The sequence below is a fragment of the Aquarana catesbeiana genome, linkage group LG01 (genome assembly GCF_042186555.1).
Source record: "Aquarana catesbeiana isolate 2022-GZ linkage group LG01, ASM4218655v1, whole genome shotgun sequence".
Taxonomy (NCBI): domain Eukaryota; kingdom Metazoa; phylum Chordata; class Amphibia; order Anura; family Ranidae; genus Aquarana; species Aquarana catesbeiana.
Genome location: NC_133324.1, coordinates 94575540 through 94592305, shown reverse-complemented (window position 1 = coordinate 94592305; position 16766 = coordinate 94575540). Strand labels below are relative to the sequence as shown.

The window sequence follows — 16766 nt, the reverse complement described above, 5'->3', positions numbered from 1 at the left end:
ACCTAGGGAAAGGCACAGCAAGGTTACATGAATGTCAAATATCTACATTTCTGTACAGGTGTGGGGATGGTATGTACATTATCAGTGGCTGCTCAATGGACCATGCACCACTGGAAGGGAAGCAGACTCATTGCTTTGCCACCGTTGCCATCATCAATGACCATCTAATTTGATATAATTTGGCATCTTCTATATAACGCTTCATGCACACTGGACGTTAAAGTAAGGTTATAAAAACGCCAGTAGCTTTGCAGCGAGTCTTTCAACATTTTTTAACGTTTTTTGCAATAGCGTTTATTAGCGTTTTTCCTTGTTTTTTAGCGTTTTTTTTTCAATGGATCAAAAACATTAAAAAACGCTGGTGAGCCACGTTTTTGAGCGTTTATCGACGTTTATTAGCGTTTATGAGCTATTGCCATTTTTTGTGGTCAGAAAAACGACTCATGAACGAGATTTTATGGCGTTCAGAAAACAGCCTATAAACTCCACTGCTGATAAAAGTTCAAAAATATCCATGTGTGCATGGACACATAGGATAACATAGAGTGGAGTTTATGGGCTGTTAAAAAAAACGCCCAAACTCCAAAAAAACGGCCATTTATGAGCTCCAGTGTGCATGGAGGCTTAAATCTGCCTCAGTAGCGGAAATTAGAATAAATTAATTCACAGTTAGACCTTTAATGAAAAGCGACCTTTCTTAACCTGGGAAGTGAATTTTTAAATAACCCAAAAGCACCACATGGCCCTATGCCTGTACTACTCTGATTGGTTAGTGATGTCACACTGGGGTTTTGGGCTTCCTGTTGGAGGGGTGTCTTCATTGCCAGCTTTTTTGGTGGCAAACTACAAGCATTGTACAACATTTTCTAACCTGTTAAATCCCTGTTTCTCTTGGGTGCACCATTATCACGTGATTGGCTAAAAAATGTCCGGATTGTAAGGCTATCGAGTAATGTCTTTGGGCACTTTTACTTCCATGCCCCGTATGCCTTCAGAACTCAGAAGACAACCCCATTCACACTATTGTTCCCCAAGACAAGAACAGCAGTAGGGGTGTCTGCTGGACACTTTAGCTGGCCATAGACGGTTCAAATCTCGGCCAGTTCAGCAGTTCAGTTGATCGATCAACTTGGGTACAACCAGCAAGTCGGATTTTTCAGGCGATTATTGCCACTATTAGTACTGAAGTGAGATCATGAATAGGGAAGAAAAACAACTTCTGAAAGTTTTTTTTGGGCGTCTGTGGCTCCATTTGAGATATTTTGCCTTACTCGCTCTATCCCTGTGACACAAGGCCAAGAAACGAGGCAACAAGGGGCAGGGATAGGAAGGCATGTAACAAAAATAATCCCTATTACGGGTTCTAACCCTTACCAATGTTACAAACACTTTACATAAAATTGTTGCTGCCTCTGTCCACATTGTGGAGATTTTCCACCCCTTTCTGTCCGGGTGACACACAGACTGCACTGACCAATATTTTGGCTGTAGATTAAAATGATCTATTAGTATTATGCAGATATAATCATTAGTCCATACATGGCAATCAACTGAACACATCAAAGTCCAGCTGCACTTCAAAGCTTACTTACAAGGCTGTCTGGTACACAAATGATTTTTGAATGCTTATTCAGTTAGAGTTATTAGCTGTACAAATTAATTTAAAGCTTTGTACTTCTTTCTTATGGTGCTAAAGCTGACCTTAATTTTTCATTAATTAGCATTACACTTGACTAGTAATTGAGCAACATTGGGAGAAACAAAGAAACAAAGCATGACCTATGACTCTATCCTTTGTTAGCAAACTGTGCAAAACAAGAAATAAAGCAGAGTATAAGGCCTCCTTCACTCCATACAGTGCACATTATTGTGCTTACAACACATGCATGGTGTGCATACACGCTACCATGTGCTGTAATGTGTAGTTAAAACGCATTGGAGTGTTTGACTTTTTCTTCTTTTTTTTTAACCTTTATGCAATGCTATGCACTGCAGCACACTGGTGATGTATCTACCTCAATGGAATATGCTGCGCAAAAATGCGGCAGGTACTATTTTTTTTCGGTGCACACCAACATGGTGTGTTAATGTGAACTGGTGCTATAAGACATAAGGAAACCTGCCCTGTCCTTTCAATGGGACTGTGTTAGTCAACGCTGCTGGTCAGAGTTGATGGGAAGATGGATGGAGCCAAATACAGGGCAATCTTAGAAGAAAACCCGTTAGAGTCTGCAAAAGGCTTGAGAATGGGGTGGAGGTTCAACTTCCAGCAGGACAACGGCCCTAAACATACAGCCAGAGCTACAATAGAATGGTTTAGATCAAAGCATATTCATGAGTTAGAATGGCCCAGCCAAAGTCCAGACCTAAATCCAATTGAGAATCTGTGGCAAGACTTGAAAATTGCTGTTCACAGACGCTCTCCATCCAATCTGACAGAGCTTGAGCTATTTTGCAAAGAAGAATGGGCAAAAATGTCACTCTCTAAAGCAAAGCTGGTAGAGACATCCCCAAAAAGACTTGCAGCTGTAACTGCAGTGAAAGGTGGTTCTACAAAGTATTGACTCAGGGGGACTGAATACAAATGCACACCACACTTTTCATATATTTATTTGTGAAAAAATTTGAAAACCATTTACCATTTTCCTTCCAAATTGTGCCACATTTACATTTCTCGTTGTACCATGACAAAATGTGGAAAATGTCAAGGGGTGTGAATACTTTTTCAAGCCACTGTATATAGAGGAATCAGGAACTCCTTCCTCCTGCTGGTGATCCCTCTAATGATATAAAGATCTATAAAGAGGAATCAGGACCTCCTTCCTCCTGCTGGTGATCCCTCTAATGCCGTGTACACACGAGCGGACTTTCGATGGACTGAACTCCGAAGGACATTTTGACGGACTTTCGACGGAGTTCCAACGCAACGGACTTGCCTACTCACAATCACACCAAAGTCTGACTTATTTGAACATGATGACGTACGACCGGACTAGAATGAGGAAGTTCATAGCCAGTAGCCAATAGCTGCCCTTGCGTCGTTGTTCGTCCGTCAGACTAGCATACAAACGGATTTTTCGACCGGACTCAAGTCCGTTGGAAAATTTTGAAACATGTTCTATTTCTAAAGTCCGTCTGATTTTTTGACAGCAAAGGTCCGATGAAGCCCACACACGATCGGATTGTCCGACGGATTCGTTCCGTCGGACCTTTGCTGTCGAAAAGTCCGGTCGTGTGTACACGGCATTAGGATAGCTAAAGTTCTATAAGGGGAATTAGGACCTCCTTCCTCCTGCTGGTGATCCCTCTAATGATAACTAAAGATCTATACATTGAAATCATGGCCTCCTTCCTCCTGCTGGTGATCCCTCTAATGATATCTAAAGATCTATATTGGGAAATTAGGACCTCCTTCCTCCTGCTGGTGATCCCTCTAATGATAACTAAAGATCTATATAGATGAATCGGGACCTTCTTCCTCCTGCTGGTGATCCCTCTAATGATAACTAAAGATCTATATAGATGAATCGGGACCTTCTTCCTCCTGCTGGTGATCCCTCTAATGATAACTAAAGATCTATATAGATGAATCGGGGCCTTCTTCCTCCTGCTGGTGATCCCTCTAATGATAACTAAAGATCTATATAGATGAATCGGGGCCTTCTTCCTCCTGCTGGTGATCCCTTTAGTGATAACTAAAGATCTATCAAGAGGAAACAGGACCTCCTTCCTCCTGCTGGGGATCCTTCTAGTGATAAATAAAGACCTATAAAGCGGAATCAGGACCTTCTTCCATCTGCTTGTGATCCCTCTAATGATAACTAAAGATCTAAGAAGGGGAATCAGGACCTCCTTCCATCTGCTGGTGATCCCTCTAATGATAACTAAAGATCTAAGAAGGGGAATCAGGACCTCCTTCCTCCTGCTGGTGATCCCTCTAATGATAACTAAAGCTCTGCTGTATATAGGGGAATCAGAACCCCCTCCCTCCTGCTGGTGATCACTCTAGTGATAACTAAAGATCTATAACTAAAGGGGAGTTGGGACCTCCTTTGTGCTGCTAATAATCCCTCTAGTGATAATGATAGATCTATAAAGGGGGATCAGGACCTTCTTCCTCCTGCTTGAACCGTATACTGATAAATAAATATCTATAAAGAGGAATCAGGACCTCCTTCCTCCTGCTGCTGATACCTCTAGTGATATAAAGATCTATAAAAGGGAATCAGGACCTCCTTCCTCCTGCTGGTGACCCCTCTAGTAATGCATCCTAGAATTCTATTAATTTTTCCCACTGCATGGCCACACTGTTTGCTCATTTTGCAATCATCTAAAATAATATTTAAAAAAATCAAAATAATATATGAAAATTATGTTTGTATGCTTAAGCCCTATCAGTACGTAATTAGAATGAAATTTGCCTACCTGGAAGTCTGCCGTTGTATAGTTCAGTCTCTGGTCTTTCTTGATGCTGCGATATATGAAGCTCTGGGAGTCTGTTTGTATAGTTGATTCACAGTGAACACTGTAGCTGTGCTGCTTATCTGCCTCCTCCTGCCTGGAATACTACAAGTGTTTTGCTCAGTCTGTCCTACAACATGTGTGCTTGGCTGAGTGTTTGTGCAGTTTCCTCGGATAAGCCAGCCAGTCTGGCTCTGTATCTTCCTGTGCTGTTCCTGCAAGATTTACACAATGCACTGCTGTGCTGGATAAATTGTCACTGCTTTCAACCTCTTCTAGAAGAGTATTCTGGTAGGGCTGATGTGCAGGAGGGTCTTACAAAACCGGGCAATAAAAAAAAAAAAAAAAAGTTGTTTAATTTAGTTCAATCTGGTATGCAGCACAACCGCACAAGTAAATCTGTTGCACGAATGTAATTTTACTTTGCACAGCTGTTTTACTTGTTTATATAGCACAAACATAACCACCGTGCTTTATAGATAACAATGAAACATTGGCACCAACCTCTGCCTTGAAGGAGCTCACAAACAGTACTTCATTTTGAATTCATTGGTATAGAACTGAGCTTTAAAGGATAAGTTCACTTTAAAAAAATAAAATAAATAAATGCACATTTTCTTGCAGGTGCATTTACTATTTTTTATTTTTTAGGAGCCGGAAAGCATTGCACCAGCAATCAGCAAACTAAACAAAACTAAGTTATGAATATTTATATTTTCTTCAGCCAATCCAGTGGGGCTTTTATGCCATTGGTGCATGCTGGGGTGGGGGGATATAAATATTTGGGACAGTGCTGCTGGATGGAGCCAATAGCCTGGTTTAGGGCCTAATGTGTGCTGAAGTTGTCCTGCTTGTTCTGGTGGAAGCTGAGCCAAGGAGGGGACATAGTGGAGGCCCCTTATTGGAGAGAGCCAGGAAGAAAGATGGTCCCTCAGAAGGGCCTGGTGACTCACCGTGATCTGCTACAGTATCTGGGACTCCAAACCCTCACCTCCTTTAGAGCCGGTTCACACGGGGGCAACTTGTCAGGCGACCTAGCCGCCTGACAAGTCGCCTCCCGTTCTGTACAATGGAACCGTTCTAATCAGAGCGACGCAAGTCGCTCCGACTTAGAAGAAAGGTTCTTGTACTACTTTGGGGGCGACTTGCATAGACTTCTATACAGAAGTCGTCTTGCAAGTCGCCGCGGCAGTCGTGTGCAGGTCGCCTCGGTGAGGCGACCTGCAAGTCGTGCCGCTTCTAATGTGAACCGGCGCTAACCATTCGGCAATAGAACTTTAAAAAGACAAACGTGACTGGCGCCCAATATCCTTTCTCAATCCCAAAATTTTTGCCATGGACTCTTTAGCCCTGGGGTGAAATGCTAGCCCGCCCCTGCCTCTGGAGGTGCTATCCTGCCTTTGGGGTGTCAGAGGGGTGCTACACATTAACGTACATTGCTTAAAGGCTGTGTGCACATCATTTGTGGAGACAACCTTGGGGAAAACCAGATACGAATGGGAAAAATCCAGCTGAAACCAATAATTACTGAAGACTCTGATACCTCTTGAGGAATCTCTGTATGGTCAAGTTTAGAATGTGAGCAAAGCAGCAAGGGTAGGTGAATTTCCCTAATCAATTTCCCTAATCGAAGAGTGGCAATAATGTTGGCACCAGGATACTTTTATGTCTTTTCAGCCCTGTCTACACAGGAGATCCCTTCATGCATAGAAAACCGATATTACCCCTCTATCTTCAAGTAGCAACATTAGATTATAAGCTGAAGGACAAGGGTTTGAATGGTTCTGCATACTAGGCGCTGTTTAGAATGTTGCCATTATATAAGTACAGGAAATAAATCTGCATTTCCTTGGGTAGAAGAGTTTCTGGCTATCAGCTGTAGAAATACGGTACTGCTGTCATGTATGCAGTTTCCCTAATACAGGTGGAAATGACTATTATGTGGAGGGGTCACCCCAGAAATATAGTACATGTACCAACAGGAACAATCTTCGGTCTGTTATATATTGCATTCCTTCTACTGCTTGTCGTGGTCTATCTACAGCTGCCTGCAGAACCAATAATAGGCTACTTCTGACATTTGACTCTGGGTAATCCATCCAGGATTTCCTCTGTGTTAGGCCCTGTAGTGATATGCCAAGAAACATAAACACAGCTGTCTGTGACACATGTGAAGGATAGGAAGCATATGAACACAGGCTACCAAATCAAGAAATAGGACTGGGCCAGGTTTCCAGGCACATTATATCATCCGCTGGCAGGTCTTTTCTCTCAGAGGAATATGGCCAGTAACATCTACAGAAAGTGGATGGACTTTTTGTACCAGTATTTAGCCTGCAACTTCAATCTTGTAAAGCTGCACGATTCTGGTCAAAATGAGAATCACAATTTTTTTGCTTAGAATAAAGACCACGATTCTCGCGGCGTAACATCTACTTTCACATTATACAAAAAGCTTGGGCCAACTTTACTGTTTAGTTTATTAATTCATTAAAGTGTGTTTTTTCTGTTCTAAGTAATTTTATAGCAAAAAATACTGATTTTAACTTTTTAAACAAGTGACAGAAAAAGATTTAGTCTTTAAGTGGTTAAACTGACCTTATTTACAGACCAAAGTTCATTACTTTGATCTAAAAGGAGGAAGTGTTACAATGTTTCTTCTTATCTCTGTCTAAGTGATGTTGTCATTAACTTGACAAGCTGCCAGGTTTTTTTTTTTTTTTTTTTTTTTTTAGAGAGCTGTCAGCTGTGAGCAGAGAACTCTGCATAGAATGGGGAAAATGCTTTGTTAAGATCGCGAGGGAGGAAGAATCGCGTTCTGATTCTTTAAAGATTAATTGTGTAGCTCTACAATCTGGTAAAACGAACCTCAAATTGGCCCGTAATAGGCACAATAACAGGTTCACTTTATTGCAGGCCTCTAGGGTGGTCATCAAACTGAAAAATGTTCAGTGAAGTGCAGGTCCAAAATTGCATTTGTTTTTATTTCTGTCCGCAGATGTGCAGAAATTTAGTGACATGCGATATGCCTGCAGTGAATGTCAAACATTTCAAAATAGGAGGGGACTCACAAGGGGAGGAGGGGAGGGGACTTACAAGGGGAGGAGGGGACCCACAAGGGGAGGAGACTGATCGGTGTTCCTTTGTACTGGGAACACACGATCGGTCTCCTCTCCCCTGACAGGATGCGGATCTGTGTGTTTACACACTGTTATCGGGCAATGGCGGGTGCCTGGTGGACATCGCGGCCGCCGGGAACGCGCACCGGCACCCGAGTGACATGGCGAGAGCGCGAGTGCACCCCTAGACGGCCGGGAAGCCCAGGACATCATATGATGCCCGCCCAGGATGGGAGATCCCTCCTGCGGACGACATATTACTATGGGCGGGTAGGGAAGTGGTTAAAGACGTTGTAAACCTCCATTTTCTAGTTGTATCTTTAGGTAAGCTTATGATAAGGCTTACCTATAGGTACAGTAAATATCTCCTTAACATGCGCCGTTTAGAAGTTTTTTACTTTGTACTGCATGGATGATGTCATCGGCGCATGCGCTGTGAAGAGATGGCCCTCTGTGCCGTTTCTTCACTAGCGAGTGCCGTGACTGGCATGCACGCGGGAGTGACGTCACGCGACTCCGGCCAGTCACAGAGACAGAGTCCACGGCCCTGGAAGGAGGAGTGTGGATGCGGCCTCCAGCGGTGTAAACCCATCAGGGTTTACTTCCTCTTTAAGAGCTCCATTTATAAATGTTTTCATGCAAGATTCAAATAACTTTCACCCAAAATTCAAACATTTTTCTAACTGGATTTGATTGGAAAAATGTTTGAATCCTGGGTGAAAGTTGTCTGAACCTTGTGTAAAAACATTAATAAATTTAAAAGAAGATTTTCCCTTCCTATGCTGTTCCGGTGACACCTCAAAATGTATATTTTTCAGGGACAGAGGTTTCTAACTTTCTCCAAAACTGAGAAAAAACTTTGGCTTTACACTTTAAGTGAATTCTTTGTAAAACACAAGATAAAAATTTATCTTCAAATCTAATTTCCTTTTCCAAAAAAGTCACATAAACCAAAAGGAAAATGTGATTAGTGTTACTACGTCAAAGGAGACAAATTACGCGCTGTGGGAGTTTATTATTTTATCTGGTTTGGGTATGGGGGATCACAGCTAAGTTCCTGAAGGAGAAGAAAAGAAATGGCTAGATAAATAGCTGCTAAGATAACATGTTCTTGGATTCCTTATTATACACTAAGAACATATTGTACAATATGACTGTATTACGAACAGTATAAAATGGATAAACATCTGATGAGCATAAAAGGAGAAACCGAACACATTAAAGTCATTACAAAGATGAGATCACTAAAGAAGAACACAAATGAAGTAAAAAGAAAACAGTGTTTGCATGACATGGGATAACACTGAACAATATGCCTAAAAAGGTACAGTATATTATTAAAAACCCAATGAAAACCGGTGTATAGGCGCTGCAACCTTCCCACATAAAAGCTCCGCCTGGTGCTCAGACCTTGAGGCTGCCGACACCTCCAACGTACCAAAATAAAGGAAAGGGATGGGCGGCACTCAGGATGATATCCAAAATAGTATTTCTTTATTAAATGCATGTACAAAGCTGTAAAACATCCTACGCGTTTCAGACATTAGTCCTTAGTCATGACTAAGAAATAATGTCCGAAACGCGTAGGATGTTTTACACCTTTGTTCATACATTTAATATAGAAATAGTATTTTGGATGTCATCCTGAGTGCTGACCTTCCCTTTCCTATGTTATTAAAAATGTATGCTGCTAAACCAATCAGAAAGTAAAGACTTTAGCATCAAATGTAAAATAGATGTCCAAGCAACAAGAGAATTTAGACATAGAGCTCTTACTGCTATCCAGGAAATGCTGCAACTGTGCTAAAGCTGTTAAAGCCCCACTCTTTAATTACCTCTCCTAGTGAGAGGTGGTACCCCAAAATTCTGTTACAGTAATAGGCAAAACACCTCCCCTGCAGAACGCCACCATTCACATGCTGTGCGTTGTGTCCAATTTGTAGTGCGATTTCAAAATGAACATAACATGCCTTCAATTAGATTTTCACTTTTGCAGTCATATTTGAGAAATCCCCACTATATGTTTGTTAAGTGTTTCTATTTACACAGAATACCTACAAAAATTGTAAAAAAATAAATCTTACATTTTGGTTGTTGCTCAGGAAAAGGCCTCGTGGCAGACTGCAAGGATTTCTGAACACAGATTGAGTTTTTTCCAATAGAAAGGCTTAGAACAGGATGAGTTCCCTCTCAATAACATACAATGCAGAAGGCCAGCTTCTAAATCATTGTGTTAGCACTGTGGTGCTCTGGGCAGAAAGCTGCAGTTTTCCTGTCAACCAGCAGGTGTCTCCCAGCAGGGTACTTAACGTCATGCAAACCGGGCCAATTCTGACATTTCTCTCATATACAGTAAGGGCCGGTTCACACCACATGCAGTCCAGTGTGTTTTTTTCTGCATCAAAAACAGATGAAAAGTAGGTTATATGGTTTCTAATGGCATAGTTCACACCAATGCTTGCAGTTCCACTGCGTTCCAGTTAGAGAAAGTAGAACATGCTGCATTTTTCCTGCCCTGGACTGTACTGGAATGCTGTAAAACGCATCAAAAACGCACTGGAATGCATTGGAACGCATCTAAACTCACCAAAAATGCACTGAAATGCACTGGAACACACGTCTTTACTTAGGATGAAGAAAAAAGAGGGAGAAAACTGGACTGCACAAAAAATGCACCAAAAACACACTGGAACGCATCAAAAACACGCATGCAGAAAAGCATTCTGGAATGCACCGGAACGCACCTAAACGCACCAAAAATGCACTGAAATGCACTGGAACACACATGTCTTTACTTAAGATGAAGAAAAAAGAGGGGGGAAACTGGACTACACCAAAAATGCACTGGAAAGCATCAAAAACACGCATACAGAAAAGCATCTGGAATGCATCCGAACTGCGTTTCTATGGTGTGCACTGGCCCTAAAACCTTGGTTTGAGAGTAACTTTTATCAAGATTTACACAGCTGATTGATGTGTTCTCCTTGGGGATGTAATTATCTGCCTATGTTTGAACATCAACTGCTTTTCATGCTTATCCATTTTCAACCAGTGGGACATTTTTCAGCATACACTGTTCACTCGTTGGACTTTATTTATCCAATTTATGTTGAGAGACTCACGAATCATTTATATTGATTGTGTTAACATTTATGCACACCCTTTGTGGGTTTCCACAGTTGATTTTGATGCGCTACATTTTTATTTATTATTCTCAATTCTCACTGTTGTTTGTCACACCGTATGTAGCTGCTTTTTTTCTCTGCATTTTTTTACATTTACTTTGATAGCGCAGTGTTTACCTATTACATATATATATATATATATATATATATATATATATATATATATATATATAGTTAAGTGTGGTTTAGATTTGCTCTTTCGGCATTTGTTATTTCGTTTTGTTTTTGCTTTTCATGCATTCTTATGTTTATTGTTTGCTGGTGTGTGATTATCTTTAAAAATAAACATATATGGTCTGGTCACAGTTTTCTTGGTGTAGCTACATTTATCTGGTCTCCCAGCTGCTGGGAGACGCCTACTGGTGGACACTAAAACTTGCAGCTTTCCCCCCAGAGCACCACAGTGCCACCAACAGGTGAACTCAGTCCTAACACATTGATCCTCTGTTGGGATAGTGTGTTCAAATCTGGTTTACAACCAATATTGACATCTGCCAGCACAGTACAGAAAAAGTTATTTATGGCAAACAGAACTCTACAGCCCCCTCATAAAGAAATAGAACTAAGTTGGAATTTTCAGTGCTGGAGTTTTCAGAAATTAGGATTTAAAATGATAAAACAGGAATTTTAAAATATTTTTTTAAGTGAAGCTATGTGAATGGGAACATGTGACAATATAAGATACCTGTTATCCCAGTTTTGCTGCAAAAGTGGAAAAACACTTTAAGATATGGTGTCACATTGTGCTAGCACGTATGCATCAAAACATAGTGTGAATGGGCCCTTAGGTAAGTTCAAGTCAAGTTTGCAAGAGAAGAAATCAGCACTTCAGCAACATTTTCACAGGTTTGCGATTGTTAAAGTGTTTGATGATTATATAGTAAACATCCAACATATCTGTTGTGACCTGGGGACAGGGGTTTAAAAAAATACTTCTGATTTATTGGTTTTTTACATTTTTCTATTTTCCCTTTTTAACAATTTTTTCTTCCTGGGGGCTGGATCTGTTTAGTATAGACCTGATCCAGCTTCTCCATGCAGTTCTGCAGCAACAGATCATTTCTAATAGTGATCTATTGCTTACTGATATTAGGGAACATATTGGTTGCATATTGGGTACCTCTGGTCTAGGGGGAAGCTTTACATTTTATTGACTTCTATTTATTTTTGTGTTTTGTTTTTTGTTTTTTTAATTCACACGGGGGATGCTTCATGCAGTTCTGCAGCAGCAGCAGATCAAATCTAATAGTGATTTATAGCTTGCAGCTATCAGGGCTAAGAGGTGCATGCTGGGTACCTCTGATCTAGGGGAAAGCTTTATATCTTATTGACTTCTTTTTATTTTATTTATTTATTCCTTTTTTTTTAAATTTACATAGGGGACTGGATCTGCTTCGTGAAGACCTTATCAAGCTGCTCCATGCAGTTCTGCAGCAACAGATCAATTCTAATAGTGATCTATAGCTTGCACCTATCAGGGCTGAAAGCTGCATGTTGGGTACTTTCAGTATAGAGGGAAGATTTCAAGAGCCTTTAACCACTTCAGCCCCGTAAGGATTTGCCCCCTTAATGACGGGCCATTTTTTGCTAAATGGCACTGCATCGCTTTAACTGACAATTGCACCCAAACAAAATTGATGTCCTTTTTTTCCCCACAAATAGAGCTTTCTTTTGGTGGTATTTGATCACCTCTGCGTTTTTATTTTTTGTGCTATAAACAAAAAAAGAGCGACAATTAAAAAAAAAAAAAAATTATATATATATATATATATATATATATATATTACTTTCTGCTATAAAACATTTTTAAAAAATGTAAAAAAAAACAAATGTATTCATCAGTTTAGGCCAATATGTATTCTGCTACATATTTTTGGTTAACCACTTGACGACCGCCTCACGCCGATTTACGTCGGCAAGGTGGCACGGACAGGCAAAATCACGTACATATACGTGATTTGCCTTCCGCGGGTGGGGGGTCCGATCGGACCCCCCCCGGTGCCCGAGGCGGTCATCTTTTGTCCCACGGCGATCGGAGATGAGGGGGAGGCCATCCGTTCGTGGCCCCCCCCTCGCGATCGCCGCCGGCCAATCACATCATTTCTTTGCTGCTGTATGCTAAACAGCAGCAAAGGAAATTATGTCATCTCTCCTCGGCTCGGTAATTTCCGTTCCGGCCCGAGGAAAGAAGACAGGTATGTGAGTGCACAACACTACACACACACAGTAGAACATGCCAGGCACACTAAACCCCCCGACCCCCCCCCCCCCCGATCGCCCCCCGATCCCCCCCCAATCACCCCCCCCCCCCCTGTCACAAACTGACACCAGCAGTTTTTTTTTTTTTCTGATTACTGCATTGGTGTCAGTTTGTGACAGTTACAGTGTTGGGACAGTTAGTATTAGCCCCCTGTAGGTCTAGGATACCCCCCTAACCCCCCCTAATAAAGTTTTAACCCCTTGATCACCCCCTGTCACCAGTGTCGCTAAGTGATCATTTTTCTGATCGCTGTATTAGTGTCGCTGGTGACGCTAGTTAGGGACCTAAATATTTAGGTTCGCCGTCAGCGTTTTATACCGACAGGGACCCCCATATACTACCTAATAAATGTTTTAACCCCTTGATTGCCCCCTAGTTAACCCTTTCACCACTGATCACCGTATAACTGTTACGGGTGACGCTGGTTAGTTTGTTTATTTTTTATAGTGTCAGGGCACCCGCCGTTTATTACCGAATAAAGGTTTAGCCCCCTGATCGCCCGGCGGTGATATGCGTCGCCCCAGGCAGCGTCAGATTAGCGCCAGTACCGCTAACACCCACGCACGCAGCATACGCCTCCCTTAGTGGTATAGTATCTGATCGGATCAATATCTGATCCGATCAGATCTATACTAGCGTCCCCAGCAGTTTAGGGTTCCCAAAAACACAGTGTTAGCGGGATCAGCCCAGATACCTGCTAGCACCTGCGTTTTGCCCCTCCGCCCGGCCCAGCCCACCCAAGTGCAGTATCGATCGATCACTGTCACTTACAAAACACTTAACGCATAACTGCAGTGTTCGCAGAGTCAGGCCTGATCCCTGCGATCGCTAACAGTTTTTTTGGTAGCTTTTTATTGAACTGGCAAGCGCCAGCGGCCTAGTACACCCCGGTCATAGTCAAACCAGCACTGCAGTAACACTTGGTGACGTGGCGAGTCCCATAAGTGCAGTTTAAGCTGGTGAGGTGGCAAGCACAAGTAGTGTCCCGCTGCCACCAAGAAGATGACAAACACAGGCCCGTCGTGCCCATAGTGCCCTTCCTGCTGCATTCGCCAATCCTAATTGGGAACCCACCGCTTCTGCAGCGCCTGTACTTCCCCCATTCACATCCCCAACCAAATGCAGTCGGCTGCATGAGAGGCATTTTCTTTATGTCCTCCCGAGTACCCCTACCCAACGAACCCCCAAAAAAGATGTCGTGTCTGCAGCAAGCGCGAATATAGGCGTGACATCCGCTATTATTGTCCCTCCTGTCCTGACAATCCTGGTCTTTGCATTGGTGAATGTTTTGAACGCTACCATTCACTAGTTGAGTATTAGCGTAGGGTACAGCATTGCACAGACTAGGCACACTTTCACAGGGTCTCCCAAGATGCCATCGCATTTTGAGAGACCCGAACCTGGAACCGGTTACCGTTATAAAAGTTACAGTTACAAAAAAAGTGTAAAAAAAAAAAAAAAATATATAAAATAAAAAAAAATAGTTGTCGTTTTATTGTTCTCTTTCTCTCTTGTTCTGCTCTTTTTTACTGTATTCTATTCTGCAATGTTTTATTGTTATTATGTTTTATCGTGTTTGCTTTTCAGGTATGCAATTTTTTATACTTTACCGTTTACTGTGCTTTATTGTTAACCATTTTTTTGTCTTCAGGTACGCCATTCACGACTTTGAATGGTTATACCAGAATGATGCCTGCAGGTTTAGGTATCATCTTGGTATCATTCTTTTCAGCCAGCGGTCGGCTTTCATGTAAAAGCAATCCTAGTGGCTAATTAGCCTCTAGACTGCTTTTACAAGCCGTGGGAGGGAATGCCCCCCCCACCGTCTTCCGTGTTTTTCTCTGGCTCTCCTGTCTCAACAGGGAACCTGAGAATGCAGCCGGTGATTCAGCCAGCTGACCATAGAGCTGATCAGAGACCAGAGTGGCTCCAAACATCTCTATGGCCTAAGAAACCGGAAGCTACGAGCATTTTATGACTTAGATTTCGCCGGATGTAAATAGCGCCATTGGGAAATTGGGGAAGCATTTTATCACACCGATCTTGGTGTCATCAGATGCTTTGAGGGCAGAGGAGAGATCTAGGGTCTAATAGACCCCAATTTTTTCAAAAAAGAGTACCTGTCACTACCTATTGCTATCATAGGGGATATTTACATTCCCCGAGATAACAATAAAAATGATTAAAAAAAAAAAAAATGAAAGGAACAGTTTAAAAATAAGATAAAAAAGCAAAAAAAAATAAAGAAAAAAAAAAAAAAAAAAAAAAAAAAAGCACCCCTGTCGCCCCCTGCTCTCGCGCTAAGGCGAACGCAAGCGGCGGTCTGTCGTCAAACGTAAACAGCAATTGCACCATGCATGTGAGGTATCGCCGCGAAGGTCAGATCGAGGGCAGTAATTTTTGCAGTAGACCTCCTCTGTAAATCTAAAGTGGTAACCTGTAAAGGCTTTTAAAGGCTTTTAAAAATGTATTTATTTTGTTGCCACTGCACGTTTGTGCGCAATTTTAAAGCATGTCATGTTTGGTATCCATGTACTCGGCCTAAGATCATCTTTTTTATTTCATCAAACATTTGGGCAATATAGTGTGTATTAGTGCATTAAAATTTAAAAAAGTGTGTTTTTTCCCCAAAAAATGCGTTTGAAAAATCGCTGCGCAAATACTGTGTGAAAAAAAAAAATGAAACACCCACCATTTTAATCTGTAGGGCATTTGCTTTAAAAAAATATATAATGTGTGGGGGTTCAAAGTAATTTTTTTGCAAAAAAAAATAACTTTTTCATGTAAACAATGAATGTCAGAAAGGGCTTTGTCTTCCAGTGGTTAGAAGAGTGAGTGATGTGTGACATAAGCTTCTAAATGTTGTGCATAAAATGCCAGGACAGTTCAAAACCCCCCCAAATGACCCCATTTTGGAAAGTAGACACCCCAAGCTATTTGCTGAGAGGCATGTCGAGTCCATGGAATATTTTATATTGCGACACAAGTTGCGGGAAAGAGACAAATTTTTTTTTTTTTTTTTGCACAAAGTTGTCACTAAATGATATATTGCTCAAACATGCCATGGGAATATGTGAAATTACACCCCAAAATACATTCTGCTGCTTCTCCTGAGTACGGGGATACCACATGTGTGAGACTTTTTGGGAGCCTAGCCGCGTACGGGACCCCGAAAACCAAGCACCGCCTTCAGGCTTTCTAAGGGAGTGAATTTTTGATTTCACTCTTCACTGCCTATCACAGTTTCAGAGGTCATGGAATGCCCAGGTGGCACAACCCCCCCCCCAAATGACCCCATTTTGGAAAGTAGACACCCCAAGCTATTTGCTGAGAGGTATAGTGAGTATTTTGCAGACCTCACTTTTTGTCACAAAGTTTTGAAAATTGAAAAAAGAAAAAAAAAAAAAAGCGCATATTGATCGGTTTGCACAAAAGTTATCACGTCTACACAATAGGGGATAGATTTATGGCATTTTTAATATTTATTTATTTTTTACTAGTAATGGCGGCGATCATTGATTTTTAGCGGGACATTGCAGCGGACAGATCGGACACCTAACTGACATTTTTTTACACTTTTTTGGGGGGAACCAGTGACATTATAACAGTAATCAGTGATAAAAAAATATACACTGACATTGTACTAATGGCACTGACAGGGAAGGGGTTAACATCAGGGGAGATCAAGGGGTTAACTGTGTTCCCTCCAGGTGTGTTCTAACTGTATGGGGGATGGGCTGC

General features: G+C 41.7%; 1 protein-coding gene across 4 annotated transcripts in view; it reads right to left on the bottom strand.

Moving 5' to 3' along the window:
- The window catches only part of NIM1K (NIM1 serine/threonine protein kinase), a 95573-nt gene that overhangs the window by 41315 nt on the left and 37492 nt on the right, over nt 1–16766 (bottom strand). For 2 of the 4 annotated variants that reach the window (XM_073621871.1, XM_073621902.1), the window contains exon 1: nt 4426–4773. The exons of the other annotated variants lie outside the window; for them this stretch is intronic. The gene's annotated coding sequence lies outside the window, so the exon portion shown is untranslated. Of the gene's footprint in view, nt 1–4425; nt 4774–16766 lie in introns of those variants that run through there. 4 annotated transcript variants of the gene reach the window in all.